The 23454-nt window shown below is 40.5% G+C and overlaps 1 long non-coding RNA gene across 1 annotated transcript in view; it reads left to right on the top strand.

The window, feature by feature from the left end:
• LOC116784764 overlaps positions 1-23454 on the top strand; it is a 44519-nt gene that overhangs the window by 18672 nt on the left and 2393 nt on the right. Inside the window, exon 2 of the long non-coding RNA XR_004356236.1 lies at positions 19731-19848. This is a non-coding gene — a long non-coding RNA (uncharacterized LOC116784764). The remainder of the gene's footprint in view (positions 1-19730; positions 19849-23454) is intronic.

Below are 23454 nucleotides of genomic sequence, written 5' to 3' on the forward strand. Positions count from 1 at the left end.
TCACAAAGTATAAAATATTTCCTTGTAATCGTTAACACACATCCTTCTAGCATACCGATTATTATCTCTTCTCCATTTTACCACACTGAATTTTTACTTTTTTTTTTGTACTACTTGGCAGAGTTTTATATTTCTATTCTTCCACCAGATAGGTTATAGCTATGCTTGTATTTCTCTCTTTATTTTTTTTCATGCTGCTGAGCAGAGCTGGGAATTTGGATGTATTCTTACTGCATTTGCAGGAAGAAGAGCCGACTGAGCCCAGCACAACTGGTCTGTAAACCTTGAAAGGGCCTTCTCCACTGGGAAGGATGATACCTTCGGGTGCATGGTGTGACTCTTGGGGATGGACCTGTGTAGGGCTATGGGTTGGACTTGATGATCCTTGTGGGTCCCTTCCAACTCGCCATGTTCTGTGATTCTATGATTCTGTGATCACATGCACTCCCACTCTCACAAAAAGGAAAACTGATCAAAATAGATCATGATAATCTGTGTAGAAAGTTCAGATGTTTCATGCCCTGGACAAAGGCAGTGAGGTAGAGCTGTGCCAAGTCAAGAAACCTGAAGTTTTTTACAAGACATCTTACCTTAACATACCAGCATTCCTGTTTCCATTTTGGCCTGGTAGATAACTGATGTAGGGGCTGAGAAAGTCATCTGACATCAGCATAAGGAAAATGTTAAGCTCTCTCAGCTTCCAGCACATGATTTTTAAGACATTTTAATCCCCTCCCTTTCAAGTGTGGATTTACTGGGGAGGTCAAGGGGTCATTAAGACTTCCTCTGTTCCTCCATCATTAACACAGGCCAACTCATCAAGGGTTGGTGTTGGATATTATGATTTCATTAACATTAATACCTGTGGTTTGTTTTTTTTTTTCTTTCAGCCAAGTCTTCATGATACTATTTCTTTATTGGTATTTGAAGTTTAGAAATGGTCTTTCATTTAAATATAATCAGTCCAAAGCACCAGTAAAAGACTTTACTCTTTCCAGTGCTTGTGAAGTTCTAGGGGGAAGAAAGGAGGCTTGCCCACCATTGTCTTGCTTCCTATTGCAAGGACCAGAGCCACAATGGAGCTGTTTCACCCTTCTGCACCAATGGCTGTACGTCACTCTGTGGGTAGTAGAGAGGGGCAAGGTCATGATTAGGCAGCCTCTTCATGCAGATTGATGGAACAGATGAAACTAAAATGGGATAACTGACACTATATCAAATGCAGCAAAGCAAGGATAGTTCCTCTACCTGCTCTAGGGGCAGGCTGATGCTCTGACTGCATAGCCCTTTCTGAAAATCACTCGAGGATGCACAGTTTTATACGGCCAAATACCTCTCGGACTGTAAACAATATAATTTAGTTAGTATCATTTTACGGTTATGTATGCGAAAGCAGAAGGATATGACAGCACCAAGTGCACCAAGCTGAGTGGTATGATTGACACACCGGACGGATGAAATGCCATCCAGAGAAATCTGGACAGGCTAGAGAAGTGTGCCTATGGGAATATTATTCGTTTTAAAAAGACCAAGGGTAAGGTGCTGCACCTGGGTTGGGGCAACCTCAGAGATAAGTACAGGCTGGGGGATGAGCAGATCAAAAGCAGCCCTGCCAAGAGGGACTTGGGGTGCCGGTGGATGAGAGGCCAACAATGTGTACTCAACAGCCCAGAAAGCCAAACATATCCTGGGCTGCACCAAAAGCAGCATGGCCAGCAATTCGATTCTGCCCCTCTGGTCTGCTCTAGTGAGACCCCACTGGGAATGCTGCATCCACTCTGGGGTCCCCAGCACAGGACGGACGTCGACCGTTGGAGTGAGTACAGAGAAGGGCCACCAAGTTGATTAGAGGGGTGGGGCACTTTTCCTATGAGGAAAAGGGAAAGAGAATTGGGGTTGTTCAGCCTGGAGAAGATTTTAGAGTGACCTATTTGCAGCCTTCTAGTATCTGAAAAGAGCCTAAAAGACTGATGGAGAGGGACCTTTTACAAGGGCGTATAGTGACAGGACAAGGGGGAATGGCTTCAAATTGAAAGAGAGTAGGTTTAGATTAGATATTAGGAAGAAATTCTTTACTGTGATGATGGTGAGGCACTGGAACAGGCTGCTCAGAGGAGTTGTGGATGTTCCATTCCTGGAACTATTCAAGGCCAGGTTGGATGGAGCTCTGAGCAACCAACCTGGTCTAGTGAAAGATGTCCCTGCCTAAGGCAGGGAGCTTGGAACTAGATGATCGTTAAGGTTCCTTCCGACACAAACCGTTCTGTGATTCTATGCTTCCATGCTTCTGTGATTCTATGAGATGCTTAGCAAGGGGCACAAAATAAGCTAGCAAGAAGTTTTCTGTGTGTCTGTCCTTTTCTGTTTTTTAAAGGTAAGTTTGTTTGCCTTCTAGATGGAATAAATGAGTTTCAGAGGCTATCTGCTCATATTGGATCTCTTGCTCTCTGGAAATAGAAAAAACCCACCAAACACAAAACACAACCCAGGTACACAGAACAGATGAAGTCAAAAAGGAATTGACTCTGGTTAAGTATTTTAATACTATAGAAACTGAAATGATGACCATATGATGTGTAGTGAATGAAGTGATACGGAAGGAAATGGCACATCACCACAACATTAATTACTTAATGACACAAAGCTGGTGTTATAAAAAGTGCTGTAGGTAGTCAAAGCTGAGTATAGTCAGCCTGGTGTAGCACTCTGAACTCCAAATATCTATTTGACATTCTACCTAATATTAGATTCTTTTTTTCTCTCCTTTCTTGAGACTATCTTGTTTCTTTTTCATTCTTATTTTTTGCTTCCTTCAGAGTGTCTTGTTTTTCCCCAGTTCAAACCTCCTGGGACAGACTAAGCTGGAAAAACTTCAATTTGCTGCTATTTTGCCCTGTTTTACTTAGCTTCATAAGGTTGCTTTAGAGATAGTCACTTTCTGGTGCGTAAGAACAAGATGTCATAAGGCACCTAGTAGAATAGTAAACCCAGGCTTTGATCAACTGCCAGAAATGGGGATGGGAAGAGGAAAAAAGGGTGAGATTTTTTAAAATATATATATATACATATATACAGGAGTAAACAGAAGTTAAAGATACCAGAGATCAAAGAAAATAGGTCAGACAAAACCTACTAGAGTCTTCCTCTAGAGGACATGAGTTCCCCCCCCTCCGACTCAGCCACAGAAACTAGCTACCAGCTTTGTTATTGAACACATAGGCTAAAGCTTTCTATGTGATCATTATTTTCACCCAAAACTAGGGTTACCAAAAATTCTATGTAGCTGCAGGCCATTGCCACATGATCTCATTTTCACAGCTTTCTTAGTGAGAGCTCGGATCTTTTATTCCCCAAATGCCCAGCTTGGAGAAAAAGATGAGCAGATCCCTGGCAATTTGCTGAGCTGTTCTGGCCACAATTTGCAGGAAGTTCATCACCTGCTGACATATACCTGTCATTCATCTCATACTGAAACCTCTCACTGAAGTCCTTCCTTCATGAAAAGGGGATTGGAGACAAGAACACACCTGCTTTTTGCGTTCTATTTTAAATGTGACCTCTTGTCTCTTGCTCAAGTTTATCTATATACACTGGCACATCAGAAAAGTGATTGGCTATGTTAAATACTGTGCTTTGAATTAGTGGTTTGTGTAGCGTCCAAATAACCTGAATAAAGTACTTTACAAAAAGGCTGGAAATTGACATTACATCTATGTTGATGCGCATTTTGGTTGCCAAGAAAAGAGCAGTTTGGCTGAAGGATCCAACAAAATCTGCTTAGTGGGTCTTCCTTGGCGAGAACCCACAAAGCAGATTGCTTTCATACAGTACTCCCTTAATCACTGTAAAGAGGTTTCAGAGAGATTAATAATAACTAGTGCAGTTGTTACACCCACGCACAGTGACTCAGACACATGGCCCCGGGAGAGCCTTTACCTGTGTGGGCCTCACAGACACATGCCAATATTTAGTCCAATAAAGTTGTCTTTCTAGCAGCATGAATGATAATCTTGGAGGTAGATGATGACAGGGTCTGTCATACAAGCCCCTATGCTGAGACACAGCCCAATATATAACAGCATCTCACTAGAGTCACATTAAAGGCTGCAGTGGAGTTGCTCATGTTCCCTCTCCTTCTCTCTCAAATATCAGCAACATTGATTAAAACAAAATAATACTTAGTCCCAGTGTCATGCTGTGTTGCACCAAGAGAGGACTCTAAGAGTAATGAGAGCGCATTTGGTTTAAATGAATTTTTGGCCAGTCTTTCTGAGTGCAGGGTTGAGGCAGCTGGCTGTTAGTCAGATGTAAGGCAGGCAGGAAGTGATCAGACAGTGCTGTGGCAGTGGGGGCGGTGGAGGAGTTTTGAGCTGCTGCTGCTGCTGATGCTAAATGTGTGGATAGCCTTGGCGCTACTGACCCTGTGCTGGCCAGAGTAGATACCCATCCATGGTTTTGTCTCTTTTGGAGCTGTTATTTAGCTTAAATTTTGTGGGGTTTATGTTATCTTGTTCCCTATTTCTGACCTTAAATAGCAGTAATTGTCATTTAATTAACCTCCCTGGGAAGGGGGAGTGCTCAGGAATACACTGGCAAAAGTGTTTAGTCAGATACAGATTAGCAGAATATAATAATTCAGTGGCTGCTACAGATCAAGTTGCATCTAGCAGTCAGAGTTAACTAATTAGGGATTGCCTCTGGCTTGTAGCTCATTTGATGGCAAAGCTCCTATTGACTTCAATGGTGCAATGGATTGTGGAAGCATTGGATTAGCATGCAAGGCAGAAGTGAGTCAACTGCAACATTATCTATGGAAATAAAGGCCTTCCAACAAGAGAACTAGAGCTAAATTGAGGATAATTAGGAACTATTTGAGCTCTTATTCCTACTTGCAATATGGCAGGAGGTCAGGCTCTGAATTAACTAATTTTGTGGTCAAAAAGAAGTAAGGCAAGAAGCCACTTTGGAGAAGAAGAGAAAAGGCAGATTCTACCTGGCTTCCCTGATCTCCTCCTGTGACACAGTGAGCTACTTAGTAGATGAGGGACAGACTTATAGTTGTTGTTTATCTGGACTTTAGAAAGCCATAGACACCATTTCCCACAGCTTTCTCCTGGAGAACCTGGCTGCTCATGGCTTAGATTGTGTACTCTTCTCTGGGTAAAAAGCTGTCTGGACAGCTGAGCCCAGAGAACAGTGGTGAATGGAGTTAAATCCAGATGGTATCCAGTCAGTGGTGGTGTTCCCAGTGCTCAGTATTGGTGCAAGTCCTGTTTAATATTTTTATCGATGATCTGGATGAGGGGATGAATTCATGCTTAATTAGATGCTGCCATCTTGGTCTGTGGTTGGCTCAGCCACCTGTGACAATCTATTCTTTTCCCACCAAGTTATGAGAAAACAAGCACTAATAAACTAGAACTTCATCCTTGAAGGGAGCATTTTGTATAAACTATAATTAACTGGTACCTCACTATTGATTGATGACCCTCCAAGGGCATTTGAACTGGAAAGTAAAGAGGAGGAGGATGAAGTAAGCCCCCAGAGACATTAAGGAAAGACCCCCTGGGGTGCAGCATGCAGGCACGGGGACATTCCAGAGTACCCATGCATGCGCAGAAGAGATGCCACTTGCATAATGAGGGAAGGGACTGAAGGCCTCTAGCTGGGCGGTGCTGATCACACCTGCCCAGGTAGACGTCACCAATTAATTGTATAAAAAGCAGAGCTCATGCTGGGAGTGAAATGCAAGCTTCACATCAAAGGACAACATTGCGTTTTGCGGGGACACCCGTTATCTTGTGAGCCTACTGACTCCGAGAATGCAGTTTCTGCTGTGGGTAGTTCTAGGCATTCTGGGGTCGGTAAGATAACTTCGTAAGCAACATCTGAGTGAGAGGGGGAATTGTACTGAGGGCTTATTTTCCTCCTCTTTCCTCTCTCTCAAGTTCTTGTTTTTTTGGCCACCTCTTGGTAATAAATACTGGTTTTGTTGAGCTTTCAATCAAAGTCTCTTCCTGTACAAAAGGACGACAGAATTTACTTGTGTGGGGCAGTACAATGTTGGCTGGCTTACCTAAAGTTTTTTTTTGTTTCTCTAACTCCTTCACCCTCAACCCAAATCAGACAGAAATGACAGCAGGAATATGGGCGGGGCAAATTCACAACAAAGTGCGTAGTACTATGTGAAACTGAAAAAAAGGATTGGTTTTCCTGTTTTAAGACAGGAAGTCAAACAGGAATTTAACTTGAACAGTTGTTTGAAGTTTTTGTACTTTTTGTAACTTGCACAAAGACCTTCAATAGTCAGAAAAATTTTCAGACCAGAAATCACATCATTAAACTTGTGCTGTTCATACCAAAGCTACATTAGTTCACTCCCACAATTTGTGCCATGAAATAGAATGCTTCTTCAAATTCACACTGTTCAGTGCTGTCACTGTCTGCACCGTGCACAGCTAATCAGTTAATTTACAGAGTGGCTTGATGAAAGTAGTGTTTCAATAGCCAGTCTCCTAAATGGATGTATACAGCCTAAAATAAATTATCAACTCACATATTATATTAAATTCCAGGATATTTTCCAGAAAAGTAGCATGCAATATATATGAAAAAGTGTGTGGGTGTCTGCATTTATGAAATGTGGGTGTGGAAAGATACAGCTAATATTTTTTTCAAATCTCTATATATTTATTGAAATTGGCAGCTTCAACTACTTAGGTGCAAGCTGCCTACGTTTTAAAATTCTGATTCTTGTGTGTCTTGTTTGTTTTGCATATTCTATCAGAAGCTACATTGCAGAGAGTCCCAAAGAACCTCTGTGTCACAAATGGTGTGATGTGCTACTATGTACAGAAGCCTCTCTTCAGTGATCAGCCTTAACCTGAAGTTTCTTTTTTCAGTTGTCAAGACTGTCCAACTTGACAAGACTTGTAAAATAAAAACCAGAAATAAGTGGCTTGGCCTATAGGCTTGTTTTAATACGCTAGAAAGGAAGAACAAGTAAACCAGTAAAAAGGTTAGAAAGATGAAGAGAATGGGAGAAAGGGAGAAGAGACTACTGGGATCAACAGTTTGCTGAAGGAAGCATTGATGTTCTGAGATCAGCACTCAGTTTCGAGAAAAGAGCTAATGATAGACCTACACCAAAGCCACATAAGGTCAGAGAAAACCCACAGAGAGTGTGGGTTGTCCAGTGTACCACGTGGAATAGCTTTGATACGGTGGTTTAATGGTAACACAAATATACAACAAGTTTAGCTTAGAAGTCACTGTTGAAAATTGTGAAAAAGTAGTGTCACTAAAATGGTGATGGGAGGCTCATTTTTCTCCCTGCATTCATTTATACCATCTCTTTGTTTCAGTGAAAACCTCTTGGGTAAACACGAGGAAGAATAATTTTGAAATGCCTACCATATTGGGACATGGATACTTCATAGATTTATAGTTACCAGTAGAATTGAATAACTAAATTTTAAGCAATAAAAATTTAAATAGTTTACTCGGACATGTAGGTAATTTCTTTCCTGTCTACAAATCTCCTTGAAGACTCCTACCTTATTCTTCATTTTTGCTTACTCTGAGGATAATTTCCAAAAACTGTGGGTTGTGAGTAGCTTTTTGTAGCTTTTTCTGTGCCTCTACTGAATAATTATGTCTCTGTGAAAGTGTTTGGTTCAAATTTCAGGGATTTCAAATCTGCTATCAGTAAATACTTAAAAAAATTGACTGCTTTGAAGCACATTCTTGCCAGGAAATATTTCTGCTAGAATACTTATAGGAAGCAAAAATAAAATAGACACAAAAACTGTCAGTAAAAAACCCTGAAGAAATCTTTGCCAGTTCTTTTCCAAAAACTGCAGTAGTTCATTATCTTCTTGCAGGGTGTAGAATCCCTATTCTAGTTGTTAATTTGAGGACATTAACCAAAGCCATGTTCTTTGCAAATCACTGTAGTGCTTAATTTCTCTTCTTGAAATTTATCTTTATGCGAAGGAAGGCACAGAGGGAAATTTCTACTTGATCTGCTCTCTGCCACACCTAACAGAGATTTGCAGACAATTTTAGTATCAAATCTTTCATATGCTCCCCTGTCCTTTTCTCTCCACTAGAGGAGGGTGAAGCCCCCATATATGGCATTATCATTGGGGATGACCTTATAATGAATGCAATAATGTAAGTAAACTGGCCTTTTCAACACCTGCTGTGCCAACTGAAAAACCTCCTCCCCTTGATGGCCTCTTGGTACTGCAGCTCCTCTACTCACCGCAGGCGTGGTGAGATGGGATAGCTACATGGCATATCTAGTTACCATCGACTGATAAGAGCCTCAGGACCCCTGTAACAATACAAACCTGTGAGTGGAACAGTTCCTGAGTGTGTGAGGGGAACCTCCCGCGAACATAGTGGGAATGAGAGGGGCAGTGTGTCCACACACTGACTGGCCTGCCTTTTGTGTAACCAAAAATAAATGTACATACATGTTCTGCTGTCACTTCCAGACTGCTTTTCTGTCTTTGAGAGTTTATGGTGTGTGTCCCTTTGTAGCAAATACTGTACTAGGAATTAATACTTAAGTCTACACAGTGTTGGAGGTCAGAGTCAGAGATACTCTTCTGTTTATCCCTGTGCAGTAAGGCAGGATTTAAATGCTCATTCTGAGAGTCTCACTTCCATCCTCCCCTGACCCACCCTAGAGCTAGCTGTGACTAATTAAAAGAGAATAAATATGTCAGTGCTGACCCTAGGGATAATACAGAGACAGGTCCTAATTTTCAGTTTTCAAACATTGAACTCTGTTGAAATGGGGTAGCAGTGTTACAGCAACTAACAGTCCTATTAACTCTACTTTATACAGCCAGTATATAAAATCTGATGAATGAATGACCTTGACTGTACTTCCCCTCACTCCCTAGATATAATCCCATATACCCTAGTTGGGATAGGTGCCACTGACACCTCAAACAAATGCTGTTTGCCGCGCCATAGTTTTCTGTAGCATAGTAGCACATCTGCTGCTCTTGTGTTCTCTTGACATGACCAGTCCTTCAATTTTCTGGAGGGAATCACCACACAGTCCTGCTAGTCCTTAATTATCAAATTTGCATGCATTCCTGAATCAGGAACTTGTACCAATGAAACTGTGAGGACAGCAACAAGTTTGGTCTGTGAGAAGTGTATCAGCATTTGTCATAGCAGCAAGCACTGTGGTTTAGCAATCAAGAGGTAAAGCACCAAACTGGTTGGTGATTCACATCAGCTAGCCTGGCAGAATATATAACCCAGTGAACAAGACTGCCAAGCTGAGGGAGCACAGAACTAGTAAACCTGCCTTTAAAAATACCACAAGGTGTGAACTTCAGCCTTGTCAGTCTGTATGACTGTGCAATACTACAGTGAATAAATCATTATGTTAGAAATTAAATACAGCTCTCAGCTTGCCTAGGATGGTGCTAGCCTGTGTCTAAAGTGCACCTGAGGGGACAGCAAGCCACAGGATGGTGAACTGAGCAATTTGTGACAACTTGTGCTGCTACCACACTCAGTCATCCTAAGCAGGCCAACAATTCAGAGTATGTTCAGAGACAAGACTAAGACAGAAAAATAGCTAAGAAGTGCATCTTTCTCTTTGTTATGATTTCCCCCCTGACACGTTCCTGGGAATATGACATACACCTTACAGAGCATAAAGTACAGGGAAAATGGCACTGGCCACCCCATGTTCTTCAACGTGTATTTACACACATTTGTTCATTTGCCACTTGTGTACCTCTTCTGATCTAAGAGGCTTATCTCCTGGCTTCAGCTGCTTTGACTCAGTTACTTTTTATAACCTACACAGATTGCTTGTTTTAAGAAGAGGATGAGGCTATTTCTACACTGCTACTGCATTTGAGAAGTTACTTGCAGAAGAACAGAGACTTGAACTCACACGCAGGTGAGCTGAGACCCCAGTGCATGTGAGGGCTTAACCTGGGCTTTTTAGCTGTAAAAGTCCAGAAGAAGGAAGAGAACTCTGAAATTCTTAGTTAGCTAAATAAACAAGCTACTCCTGTTAGCTACCTTCAAGCCTTCTCAAGGGGGCAAGAAAAGTAACAAAAGTGCTACATAAAAAGTAATTGGTTTTAATTCCCTGGAGATTAGCCAGTTGCCAAGCATCACTATGGCAAATCTTCTTTGTTATCTAAAGCACAGAACCTAAAGAGACTGACAAGCCCACTGAGCTGCACAGGACCGTGGTAAACTACATTGATCCAAATGGGCTGAGTCTACAAGTTCAGTCCACTGGACACTACTCTCTCTGCTGGACAAAGTGCACTTTTTGTCCTCCTCTCATTGATACTATAGTAAAAAGGGTCTTTTGTGTTGTGATTTTCAGGCAAAATTTCTATGCCAGTTCTGTAATGAGATACTAAAGCACCATAGCTGTCTGCAAAATTCAGCACATCTGCAGCTTCTGCATCTGTTTCTGGTCCATGTACTGCTTTTCAAAAACAAAACAAAACAAAACAAAAAACCAAAACCAAATCCAGTAGGATCAGAATATAATGAAACTCAAATCTTTTGTTTCTTGTGATATAATGATAATTTGCGTGTAAGTGTAATGTTGTCAACATATGACTTTAGCAATCTGTAAAGTACCTTAAGGAAATCAACTTCCTTCTACCTATAGAAACATGCATGTATTGAAATTTTGTTGCACTTTTTAAGCATAAATCATAGTAAAATAAACTGATAAGGAACACATTTGTTAGCTACTTTTAGGTTTTTATTCTTTCCAGTCTAATAGTCTGCTAATGACTAACCAGTCTGATAACTTTTAGGGATAGAGTTTGCTATTTTGGGCTATTTCCCTAGATGAAAGTTATTTCTATAGCAGCTATTCTTAGAAGCATTTATGGAAGAAAGGGAGGGAGTGAAGCACCAGTAGAGAAGTGATTCACCACAGCACTACTAATTGTCAACCAAAAAAAAAGTCTGCTTTGCAGATTAGAGAATCAGCTGTAGAAAAATAACCTCTGTGTATTTGAGAACCAAACACTACTCATGGTCTTTCAATATTAAAACTATGTGGGATGGATGCACAGCCAATAACCAGTAACAGACAGACACCTGAAACTACTCCTTTCTAGGTCTGTATCTGTCCAAATCATTTACCTCTCAACCTAATTTCCCATTTCTTTTGCCTCACTCTTTATCATCCCTGCAACATCTGCTTGCCTTTGATTTTTTTTTCCTCTTCTGTTGTTCCACAGTTTGAAATATGTTAAGTAAAAGGCAGCTAAAAGGTCTGGTAGCAGCCTGCAAAAATTTCGATTTCTAGGTCTCTGGCTAGGATCCAGACAGGTCAGTGGCAACTGAAAGTTGTTACCACTCCATGTCTGCTTAATGACCTCAGTGACATTAATTGCTGGACTGGCCAAAGCAGCAATCTTAACAGAGAACCACCCACTCTCTGTGCTGAAATCAGGCTATCCTCTCCCCTGCAGAGTCAAGGCTGTGGCAGGGCTGTCTCCAAGAGGCCACAGAAATAGACATCTTCATCTTCCTCATCCCTTTAAATATGTTAAAATTACTCATCATTCTTATTTTCTAACCAATTTAAACGTAGCATGAGAACTAAGGCTGTGCAGAGCTAAGGCTGTGCTGTCATGTTTAAATACTCTGCAAGTGACTTAACAATAAGCATTACTCTATGGGTAACTAACTAAACTAACTAAATAAGTATTGGTATAAAGCTCAGAGCTTATTGAGGTGATGTGTGTTTTCCTGTTCTCCAGGAAAGTGAAGAAAAAGTCTCCATGCCTCATGCTGCAGCCCGATCATAGCTTGCTTACTTGCTTGTTTGCTTGCTTGCCTGCTTCCTTCCTTCCTTCTCCTCTCCCTCCTTCCCTCCATCCCTCTCTGGGGACTACTTATGAATATTTTTTTAGTGTAAAAGCAAACCTCTCACCCCCTCAGAGAACTTATGGTAGCATTAGAAAATGAAATTTTCCATTTCAGAGAACAATACTGTCAGATTTCCATTAATATTTTACACTTCTCAGTGCTCATGACAAATCTTGCTATATTCTCTAGTTTGGAGGAGGACCATGGAAATCTCTAGGGGTTTTTTTCCCCTCTCCCACAAAGAAAACCCAACTGTCAATATGAGACTTTGACCTTTTTTCCCTTCACTTTCTTGATATCAGAGAAGAACACAAAGATATGATCTCTGTAGGTAAAAACAATCAAAGGGAAAGAAAATTAAAAAATAAACCTTTGTTTAAGGGGAAAAAAGGAACAAGCAATGGTTGAAACTTTATCAGGGATGTTTGGAGCCTGCCTCAATATTTTACAATGCTTGGGAATGGCAATAAAACTTTATATCAGATTAACCAGAATTTAAAGGTCTTTCTATTTAAACACACAAATCACAATTAAGCTGAATTTTATTCCCAGAATAATGTCATCTAAGTCATCTTGGTTAAATCTTTCTGTCTTCGGATGTCAACTTTTTATAATAATTAAATTAATTTACTTACAGATAGTTTCTATAAAGGACTGAGTCACAAACATTCAAACTCAGACATACAAATTTGAACTTCCAGTCCTGGAAAACTTTTCACATTGCTTTCTAACCTTAAAGAAGGGTGATGACATTTATCAGTTCATATCACTGAGGGAAACTGTTCCTGGCCTGGGTGTGGGAGCTGACGCAGTGGCTAGAGGCAAGAGACATCACAGTCCCTGCTCTGGGTGGTGCTCTGATTAATATTCCAACAGCTTTGAGTCACAGAAACAGATTCAGGGCTCAGGCCCCATCTCATACACCTTGACAACAGGTCCAATGTGAGGAGGGTGAGACGATTTACAAAAGGAAGGAACATCTCATGCCAGCAATTAAAATCCAGGACAAATAATTTCCTGCAGACCTTCAACACACTGACAGGCCAAACTGAGCAGATTCGTTCCGCTGCTATGATGGCTCTTCATTCACCAAGGTTCCTGCAGTAGAGGCACACTTTCAAACTGCAGGCATCTAATACAGGCACCCAGGTCCTTTGCATATTTCTTGGGGAACAATTCATAGTGCATAAATAAGGAACATCTGTCTTTCCCTTGAGTAAATGAAGCTCTATAGCATGAACACAGACATAGTGGGTCAGACTAAAGAGCCAGCTAAGCCACCACTCTGCCTTTGATGTAGGCAACAGCAGATGCCTAGGGAATAGCAGAAGATCAGGACATTCATATCTAAATTTTCTTCCTCAGTTACTTTTTAACCCACGACCAGTAGTTATACATCACACACACTTCCTAATGCATCCATGGTTTGTATGAATTTAGAGGTGCCATTAATTTTCCTATCTCTCTTTGAATCCAGGTAAATATTCATTGTCTACAATATCTAAGGGCAGGATTTATAAAGTTTAACTATGTGACTACTATCATGAGAGATTGCTCTGAAACTGCAGGTATATATGTATGAACAATCTTGAGAGGCATGAGTAAACTTGGAAATCAGAGCACAGCAACCTTTTCCTGCCTCTGAGATGCACTCACATCCTTTTGCTGCATGGGAGGCATGCTGAGAGCAATGTAAAACATATCTGAAGTAGATGTGTTGAAAGTCCCAAGCTGATGAAGTACATAGGTCAGATGCCATATACAGTGCATGAAGTTTTTGGAGGATATTTCTTGTCATGTTTATCATCATTAGACAGAACTAATTGTCATAAATCAAGCCTAAGCAGAGTTGCATGGGGTCTAAGTGATGAAGAGATTGGGTTGGTGGTACTATTCAATCACTAATAACTTACTGGACAACTTGGCAGCTTTCCAAAGATTATATTCTTCTTCTCTCTTCAGAATTGTAAATACATATATGAAAATATTCTCAAATGTGGATATTAATAAGCTCAATTTGAGGTCACATCTGCCCCATGATCAATTTTTTTATCAATTGGTTGTATTGCACAACAAACCTGAACTCAGCTTGCCATGAAATGTCAGCAACAATTTCTGTTGGTTGCAGCACCTTATGCTGTGACTGGGGTCATTGCAGTATGCATGGCTTCAATAGGAAGGGAACTCATGTTAGCTGTCACAAAATCATAGAATCACAGAATTGTTTAAGCTGAAAAAGATCTTTAAGATCATTGAGTGCAAGGATTACACAGTCACTACTGAGTCTACCACTAAATCACTTTTCACAGATAATGTGAAGAATAGTGAGCTTGTGGAAAACATGATACCCAATTACAGGCTATAGAAAAGCTTTAGTAACCCTTTGAACCTTGTAGGACACGTATTCACTGTAGTAACTCTAGTTTTAAAAAAGTGTCACTCATAATAATGTGTTTCTAGTTATGCTTCTGTTAAAACATATTATCCAGTAATAGATTTCAGAGATCCTTAAGGCAGGACACACTGAAGCTACTAAAAAAATTTGTGGTTGGAAGAGGGCTATGAAAACGCATACAGTCCAGAAGAAACAGAATTTGGATTCATGAGAACATAACCAAAATGAACTGTAGACTGGACTGTCTTGAGCCATGAGCAGGGTATGAAGCTGCTTAGGGTGGCAGACTGCTGGAACTTTGCCTATGCCAGTAAGTTTTGTCTCTGTCAAAGGCTCCTGTTGCAGAACTACTGATAGCCAGGTTGGTTTCTCATGCTGAGGAAGAGTTTGGACTATGGGCTATGACAATGGCACAGCAACTCTTGGCAGAGTCACTATGCCAAACTACTGCATATTATGTCTCTAGCTCCCAGGTAATATAAAATGAGGCAGGCTCTTTCCCTGAGTCCTTACCCCTCTTCACAGAATCACAGACTTGTTGAGGTTGAAAAGGACCTGTGAAGGTCATCCAGTCCAACCTTTTTGCTCAAGCAGGGCCACCTAGAGCCAGTTAGTGAGGACTGTGTCCAGATAGCTTTTGAGTATCTCCATGGAGGGATACTCCACAATCTCCCTGTGCAACCTATTCCAGTGTTTGCAGAAAACAAAGTGTTTCCTGATGTTCAGACAGAGCCTCTTTTGTTTCAGTTTCTGCCCATTGCCGCTTCTCTTCCACACCAGAAATTGTCCAGGCCTGGTCTGGTCTCAGCCCTTCAATTGTGAAGTGCCTATTTCATGGCTATCTGTATGGACCTGAGCTGACTTGGTAGCCCATTTTCAGAAGCTAGCTCCAGCCTTTCAGTTTCTTCAGGACTGTGAACTTGAACTGCATAATAAAAATAAAAATTGAATACGGTGCATACAAATTCAGCTGACTGTGATCAGATCCAGACAAATATCACTGTCTTCTTTCTTCATCTAGCTAGGTTGTTTCTGACAAAACTCCTCCAGAATATAAAGGGCAAGTAAAAGCCATCTGACTAATATTCAGTCTACAAATTAAGTTGGTTTTATCCTATTTTTCAAGCCCTCATTTATATCTGATTAGCTAATGTCACCCAAGGGCCAGACCATTTGTTTAACACTAACTGCTTCCGAAACATTTCTGTTAGTATCATCTAAAAAAACTGATGCAATTCTATAATGAAACAAAGGGTGTGATGGATGAAAAGACAGAATGGGAGAGATATGTTGCCTGGAGAAGCATTAATGGAATCTGAATGGACTTTTTACTCACCGGACAATCCACCCAGCAGACTGACAGTTTTTCCCCAGTTTATTGTTGTGTGCTTATGAATCCTTGTGCGCCCCAGTTTATTGTCAAAATTTATGGATCCTGCTGTACCTCCATATTGTCCCCATTCCTCCCTCAGATTTTCCCTTCGAAAGTTGTTTGTCTCTTTGTCTCCCCTGTTTTCCCGCTCATCTGCCACTGATTGGCTGTAGCTACCACAGTGCAGGGAGAGCTACCATTGGCCAGCTCCCTCCGAGACCCGGGACTTCCACCCATCTTTCCCCTGTCCCCCTATCACATCTTTCCCTGAGCTGTCAATCTCTTGCGCCTCCCTGGTTTGGAATCCACCCCTCAAACCTCGTTTATTTAAACCCTTGTATCCCCTGAATAAACCGGTATTGCTACACGAGACCTCAACTGTGTCAGAACCCTAATTGCAGTGCCTGGTCCCATCCCCCATACCATGCGGACCGTGGCAAAAGGGTTATTATAATTCACAGAGCTGTGTAACAACATTTAATGTTAAGATTGATACTTGCTCTGTAGCTTATGGAAAATTCTTTTTTTTTTTTCCTACATCAACAGCTTAGGAAAAACTCAGTTCTGATAATGTTCAAATATGTAGAAATACAGATGGGATTTTCATACCCTTGCCTTTACAAAATTCATTAAAAGATCAAAAAGATTTGTTTAGACTTGATCTTTGTCCCATAAATTCCAAGGATCCATAATAAGCAAATAATTCACAGTAATTAACTGTGATTTTACAATACCAGTGTACATAATAATGCCAAAGTGTGATTTGCTCCTTGAATCTGTCTGTAGGAACTGCAACACCTTCCTCCAGATATTTAAGAATTAATTCAGAAAGTTATATGTTAAAAGCAGAAAAAGATCTGATACTCTTTTGTATCAGACTCACTGAACAGCAGGCCCAACACTCTTTTATTTTTAACCTGCCTTTAGGTACTTTCAACTGATTTGCTTAAGACTTGAGGTAGAGTAAAACCCCATGTACCTGGACAGAATCCCAAGGAAGAGGCTACGTGGGTGCTCTGCGCCAGGACAAGGCCAACAATGATATCTTGGTTTGGTATCTTGGTCTTAAGCCAACATCATCTCAGGTGCAAGGCTGTACCTTCTCTTTTCAGAGTACAGACCCATTTCTCCTTGCAGGTCTCTGTGGGGAGATTGAGTCAACATTCACAGTTGAGTTGCCTTCCCTGGCCTGTAATACCATGAGCTCAAAGAGTTCAAGTGGGTAGAGCACCTGGCTTATGGGGAAATAGCTTACCAGACGAAGTATAAATTTGTAACAGTCCCATCCAATGAAGAAGCCAGCACTTGGCCCAATTGTATTTAAAAGTAACTTTTGGAGTTATTGACTTCCTGAGGAATGCATCGGTATTTTCTACCTATCAGTTTAGACAACAAGTTCAAACTCACCAATGCATTTTTTCAGATACTATAGGAAAGTTTGATAGCATCTCAGCTAATTATTTGAGATTATTAGAATAGCTGTAATGAAGGAAGGCATAATAACCTCAGAAATAATTGGATTTTGCAGCAGGCTGTGACAAGCTGTCCAACACATATTCATATGGTCCACTCTGCTTTTACAAGCTAAAACCACAGATTGCAATTTATTACTGCTTCTTGAGGTTGAAATTAGAAAGCGTATTAATGTTGGAAGGAAAATATATTAGCAGAAACACTTGCTGGAGCTGAGAGATCTGCCTTTTGGCTGAGATCAATAACCTGAAAGCCTAAGGCTGATCTTTATCAGAATATGGAATGAATGCCTAGGAGAATGGATAATAAGTGCTGTCCAGAGATTTCATTCCCTTCCTACAACCATGTGAAAAATGTAGACACAGGGTCCCACAAAATTAGAGGCTTCATTTAGATGAAGACTTGAATTTGTTTTTATTTAACTAGCAATAAAAACTTCAGAGCACTAAAAGCTGAACAATGTGGTTGCAGCTTTCAGCAGTAGGCATAATGTGACTTGTCCCCACTGAATGAGAGAGTTGTTGCAGGGACTTTGTTCCCTGAGGTGTTTGTACAGCACCTAACACAAATTCCACAGAGGACAGCAGCTGGTTCTCTGGTGTGCCTGTTAAGTAACCACAATTCACAGTGATATTTGACACATTAAGACTCCATGACAACCAGAAAAGGTCATATGGCCACGCGGATTCTCCAGTTTGGAAACTAGTTCTGGGTGAGCAGGTACATATTTTGACTCCCTTGTAAAGGAGAGAGAATCAGTCACTACTTACTGGCTTTCTTGCTGGGAGATCCTAGAGGATGAACTCAAGGAATTGCTCCTCTTCCTTGGGGACTGTGTCCTGCCAAACTCAGAGCCATCACATCCTCATATGCCAAGGGAAGTGGATGTGTGTGACCTGTGACACCTCCAGAAGGTAACTTGTCTGTTAGGAAGTTCACACATATGTACATTGTTAAGACTTGCCATGTATTCATTTGGATGCATCTGTAGGATCAGCAAAAGAAAACAGATCCAGACTGAGCAGTGTCTACATATATGTCTGAACAGAAGGACTTAGATTGGATTTCTGATGCTGACCACACTACAGCCACAGCTTTCTGTCAGCTAGAGACTGTTTTTCATAATGTGCTCTGCGTTACATATATGTGTACCTCAGTCTGAAATGGCACACAAGGAAGAGAAGGTGCACCTGGGGGATCTGCATTATTTATGACCTTTTTTTCAAAATTGAAGGGACTTGCTAGACATGCACATTCAGTAACAGACCATTGAAGCCAACAGTTTCTCCTTCAGTCATCTCCAAATGCTGGAGTCTGTATAACATTTCTGCTGTACAGACTTTACCATAGCTCCTAATAAATAGAACTACAGCAACTGTAAATGCATCGGGAAAATGGAGAGGCATTCTTGACATGATGAGAAAACCTTGCAGAGGGCATTCAGATACCATACTCAATTTATTACCTATGACTTGTTTATGCTTTGTCATGTAATATATCCAAGGAGATCATGTTTTAGTAATTCAAATGAAATAAAGAATACATGTACAACCTGACTTACTCATGCTCTTAGAGCACTCAGTGAGTCAAAATTAGCAAGTGACAAAATGAGCAATATAGGATGGCTGAGAGGAATAGGTAAGAGGTAACCTCCTCAGAGGAGCAAGCCACTCAGGATTCAAAGTGATATACAAGTGCTTGATACTGTTTGTACAGACTGTGAAGAAAGATGATGTGCAATTCACAGTGGGCCCATATGAATGAGGGGGGAAAAACAAACTGCACTGATTTAAGCATGTAGGCAGACCTGTTAGCTGAGTTTGCAGAGAGCAGCCCTGATGATCTTATTATAACCACAGAGAACAAGTCTTTTCTTTGTATACATAGTTAGCTACTGGCACACACATTCCCTCCATGATACCATGACATAAAAGGGATCCTGAGGAAGAAGTTTTGTGAAAGGATGACAGATGACTACAGAGCTCATCTTGATCTGAATTGCTGAGTTCATCGTGACTTAAGGCTGACATCTAATGACTGGTCACATTAACGGAAGCGCCCTGAAAATATCTGTACAGCCTGTGCAAATGCAGTGCCCAGCACTGCTTCCTGCTGGCATGTCCCCAGTGAGCCACCACAGTCAAGACCCAGGAGCAAAACACACCTTCACAGTCCATAAATCGGGATCACTTCACACTGTCTGTCCCAGTCAGCATTGAGGCAGAGCAGACAATAAGGAGGAAGTTACATTTTCTGTAACATATTAGGGGTCAAACTGAGAAACTTTAGCAAGTACCTAATTTAATTAAAAGGATATATATATATATATATATAGTGAAATAAAACAAAATGGTGAAGAAATTCTTTCCAAGCAGAAACCCAGGTCAAGATTTAGGACTCTGAGAGTAAAGAGATGATTTCAGCCCTCTCTCTTCAATCACATGGAATTACAGTTCAAAAAGTGAACTAAAAACAAACAAACAAAAAAAAAAAAAAAAAAAAAGCCAAAACAAGAGAGAGAGAAAAAGCACTTCTAAAAGTCAGTGTTTATCTGGAAACAAAACTATTGTTTCAATGAATAATTTATTTGCTTACCATCAGGTGGGCTGTGAGCTGACTGGTGCATAAGAGAGCTGAATCCCTATAAAGCCCTGCCAGTTGTGGATGCTCCCATCTTTTCAGGATTCAACCTAATTCTCTCACCCTCTTGTATATCTAGGTACATGAGACTTCCTAGGTTTTTTTCATCATCTCAGTAACAAGTTGTAATGATTTATAAAAGAACAATATCACTGCCTAAAAAACAACTAGTGAGTTAAAGCCAGTGATCCACAGACAGTACCAGGTTGTGCTATTTCAGTATTATTTCACTGAAACATTGTCAGTGGAGCCCAGCAAATGCAAACCTTAACAAATATGACAAAAATAGAAAGAAATTTAGATCCTCCTGAAAACAACACAGCTACATGAGAAATTAATAAGTGCATTTGCTTGGAAGTGACTTTATTTTTATTTCAATACAAATACAGGGGACACAGAAAATGCATTAGTAAGCTTCAAGTTGTATTTCTTTTATGTATAAGTGCTGGATTTTAGATCAAACATAATTGTTTCTGGTTTGTTTCTTTAAAAATACTTGAGTGCTTTTTAGTGGAAGTGAGCTAACACTGATATTTTCCATAGTAGAGATGACTAGCACTGCTAAGTGGATAACAAATGCTTTGCTCTGTATTAGAACCCTAAGTAGCAGCTAATTTACAGGCTTTCAGAAGTAGGGCAAAAAAAATAGAGCAAAGTTAATACTTTTTTTTTGCCACAGTGCAATTTTAATTTTTCTGCTCATCTGGGATTTTGCTCTGCTTTGAATCAGAGCTGTACAAATCAACATGAACTGTTTTATAACTTTTTAATTGTTCTGTCTTCCTATACACATGCATAACAGAGGAAAAGAAATGGAGTGATCAGTGGTTAATTACATTACAATTACTCTTACATGTTATATGATTTAATCTTTAACAATTACACTGATACTTATCAGGAAATTCATGTGCACTTACATAATAATTTTTCATGAAAAAATTATTGTTAACTGGAATATATTCTCTAATTTTCTTATTCTAAGAATAACTTTAATTATTTCACATCATTTCTTATTAAGCTCTTCATTTTTGGGGAAATACAATTTTGCATCACTGTTTAGCTGGGACCATACAGTCTTACTTTAAACTTTAGTACACTACAAGGCAATCAGTAAAATTTTGTAGAAAATGTAATTTCTTTTAATTAATATGAAGTAAACAATCGACAGGTGCTGAAGACTATCTATATGAAAAGGTCTTGCTATCTTTAGGTCTGGATTTGTAACTGTATGAAAACAATTCTTGGGACTGAAGGAAATAAATACCTATTGATATGAGAAGGTATAAACATCTACTGACATTGATGTGTTAATAACTGATTGATATAAACACGTTTAGATATATATCAAAATTGATAGGCCCCAATACCTATCTACATCAAAAGGGCTCACTATCTGCAGGTCTTGATTGCTATCAGTATCAAAAAGTTTCTTGACACCAAAGTGTTTGGATTCCTATTGAGATTGAAAGGTATTGATGCCTATGAATATCAAAATGTCTTGTTATCTATAGATTTCAATGCTTACTCAGATCAAAAACACTCTCTAGATCAGTAGAGGTAGACACCTACAGAACTCAAAAGACAACAATATCTATTAACTGACACTGATGTTCACCTGTAGGTGTTGAAACTGATGAGTGACTAATGATACTGAAAGGTCTCCCCACCAGATGTTGGTACTAACAAAATCAAAATCAGCTTCTGGGTAATACCTATAGAAATTAATGTCTATTTATAGGCGTATGAATTGATAGGCATTGATGCCCACAAATATCAAAAGGTCTCACTACTGGTATGTCATGGTGTCTAGCCATAACAAGAAATTTCTTGAGACTGATAGACATAGATGTCTACTGAGAACAACAGGTCTACCACTCAGTATTGATACTGATGCTTACAGGTAGGTCTTGAAATTGAAAGACATTGGTGCCCGAGAATATCAAAAGATCTAACTATCTATAGTTCTTGATGTCTACTGGTATGAAAATTGGTCTTTAGACCAATAGGGATAGTCATCTATTGAGATTATAAGTTATCTGTGTTCTGTTCTGTATCTTCCATCAATAGCTGTAACTATCTGTGCCTAAAAAATAGGTGTTTGCATTCATAGGCATTGACACCTATGGATATCCAAGAGTCTTGCTGTTGATAGGTCCCGATGTCTACCAATATAAAAATCAGTCTCAAGAGGTGATTGGAAACAGCCAACATGGCTTTACTAAGGGCAAATCATGCCTGACAAATTTTGATGACCTTCTATGATGAGGCTACAACATTGGTGGATAGGGGCAGAGCAGCTGACATCATCTACCTGGACTTATGCAAAGAGTTTGACACTGTCCTGCATGACACCCTTGTCTCCAAATTGGAGAGACATGGATTTGATGGATGGACCTCTCAGTGGATAAAAAACTGCCTGGATGGATACACACAAAGAGTTGTGGTCAACGGCTCATTGTCCACACGGATACCAGTGACCAGTGGTGTCCCTCAGAGGTCAGTACTGGGACTGATACTATTCAACATCTTTGTTGGTGACATGGACAGTGGGATCAAGGGCACCCTCAGCAATTTCACTGACAACACCAAGCTATGTGGTGCAGTCGACATGCTGGGACATCATTCCTAGGGTCTTTGACACACTTGAGAGGTGGGCTGATGGAAACCTCATTGAGTTCAACAAAGCGAAGTGTGAGGTCCTGCACGTGGGTTGCAGCAAGCCCAGGCACACCTACAGGCTGGGCAGAGAATTTACTGAGAGCAGCCCTACAGAAAAGGAATTGGAGGTCATGGTTGATGAAAAACTCACCATGAACTGGCAGTGCGTGCTTGCAGCCCAGAAAACCAATGGAATCCTGGGCTGCATCAAAAGGGGTGTGGCCAGCAGGTTGAAGAAAGTGATTCTCCCCCTCTAATCTGATCTTGTGAGACCCCACCTGGAATACTGGGTACAGTTCTGGTGTCCCCAGCATAAAAAGGACATGGAACTGTTGGAACAAGTCTAGAGGAGGGCCACAAAATTGCTAAGAGGAAGTGAGCACCTCCTTTACAAAGACAGGCTGAAAAAGTTTGGGGCTGTTTGGTCTGGAGAAGAGAATGTTGCATATAGACCTCAAAGCAACCTTCCTGTATCTGAGAGGGGACTGCAGGGAAACCAGAGAGTCAGGAACTGTAGTGATAGGACAAGGAGTAATGGGTACAAACTGAAAGAGAGGAAATTAAGGCTAGATATTAGGAAGAAATTCTTTACTTTTGAGGGTGGTGAGACACTGGAACAGGTTGCCCAGGGAGCTTATGGATACCCCAACCCTGGCAGAGTTCAAGGCCAAACTGGATAAGGCCTTGAGCAACCTGGTCTAGTTGGAGGTGTCCCAGCCCATGACAGGAGGGAGGGGTTGGGACTAGATGACCTTTTAGATCCCTTCTAACCCTTAACATTCTATGATTCTCTGACCTATGGGTATAGAAGCCTATCAAGTTTGAAAGGTATTGGTGCCTATCAAAAGGTATCAAAATTGTTCAGCATCAGTGTCTGTGAATTTCAGGTGCTAGTTCTCTATTGGTCTTGAATTCTACTGATATCAAAGGATTTCTTAAGGCCAATAGAATAGATGCTTCTCAAGACAGAAGGGTATCAAGTGCCTATCTGCAACAAAAGCAGATTCACTGAAATGTATGGGTTCTA

The sequence above is a fragment of the Chiroxiphia lanceolata genome, chromosome 3 (genome assembly GCF_009829145.1).
Source record: "Chiroxiphia lanceolata isolate bChiLan1 chromosome 3, bChiLan1.pri, whole genome shotgun sequence".
In the NCBI taxonomy this organism is placed as follows: Eukaryota; Metazoa; Chordata; class Aves; order Passeriformes; family Pipridae; genus Chiroxiphia; species Chiroxiphia lanceolata.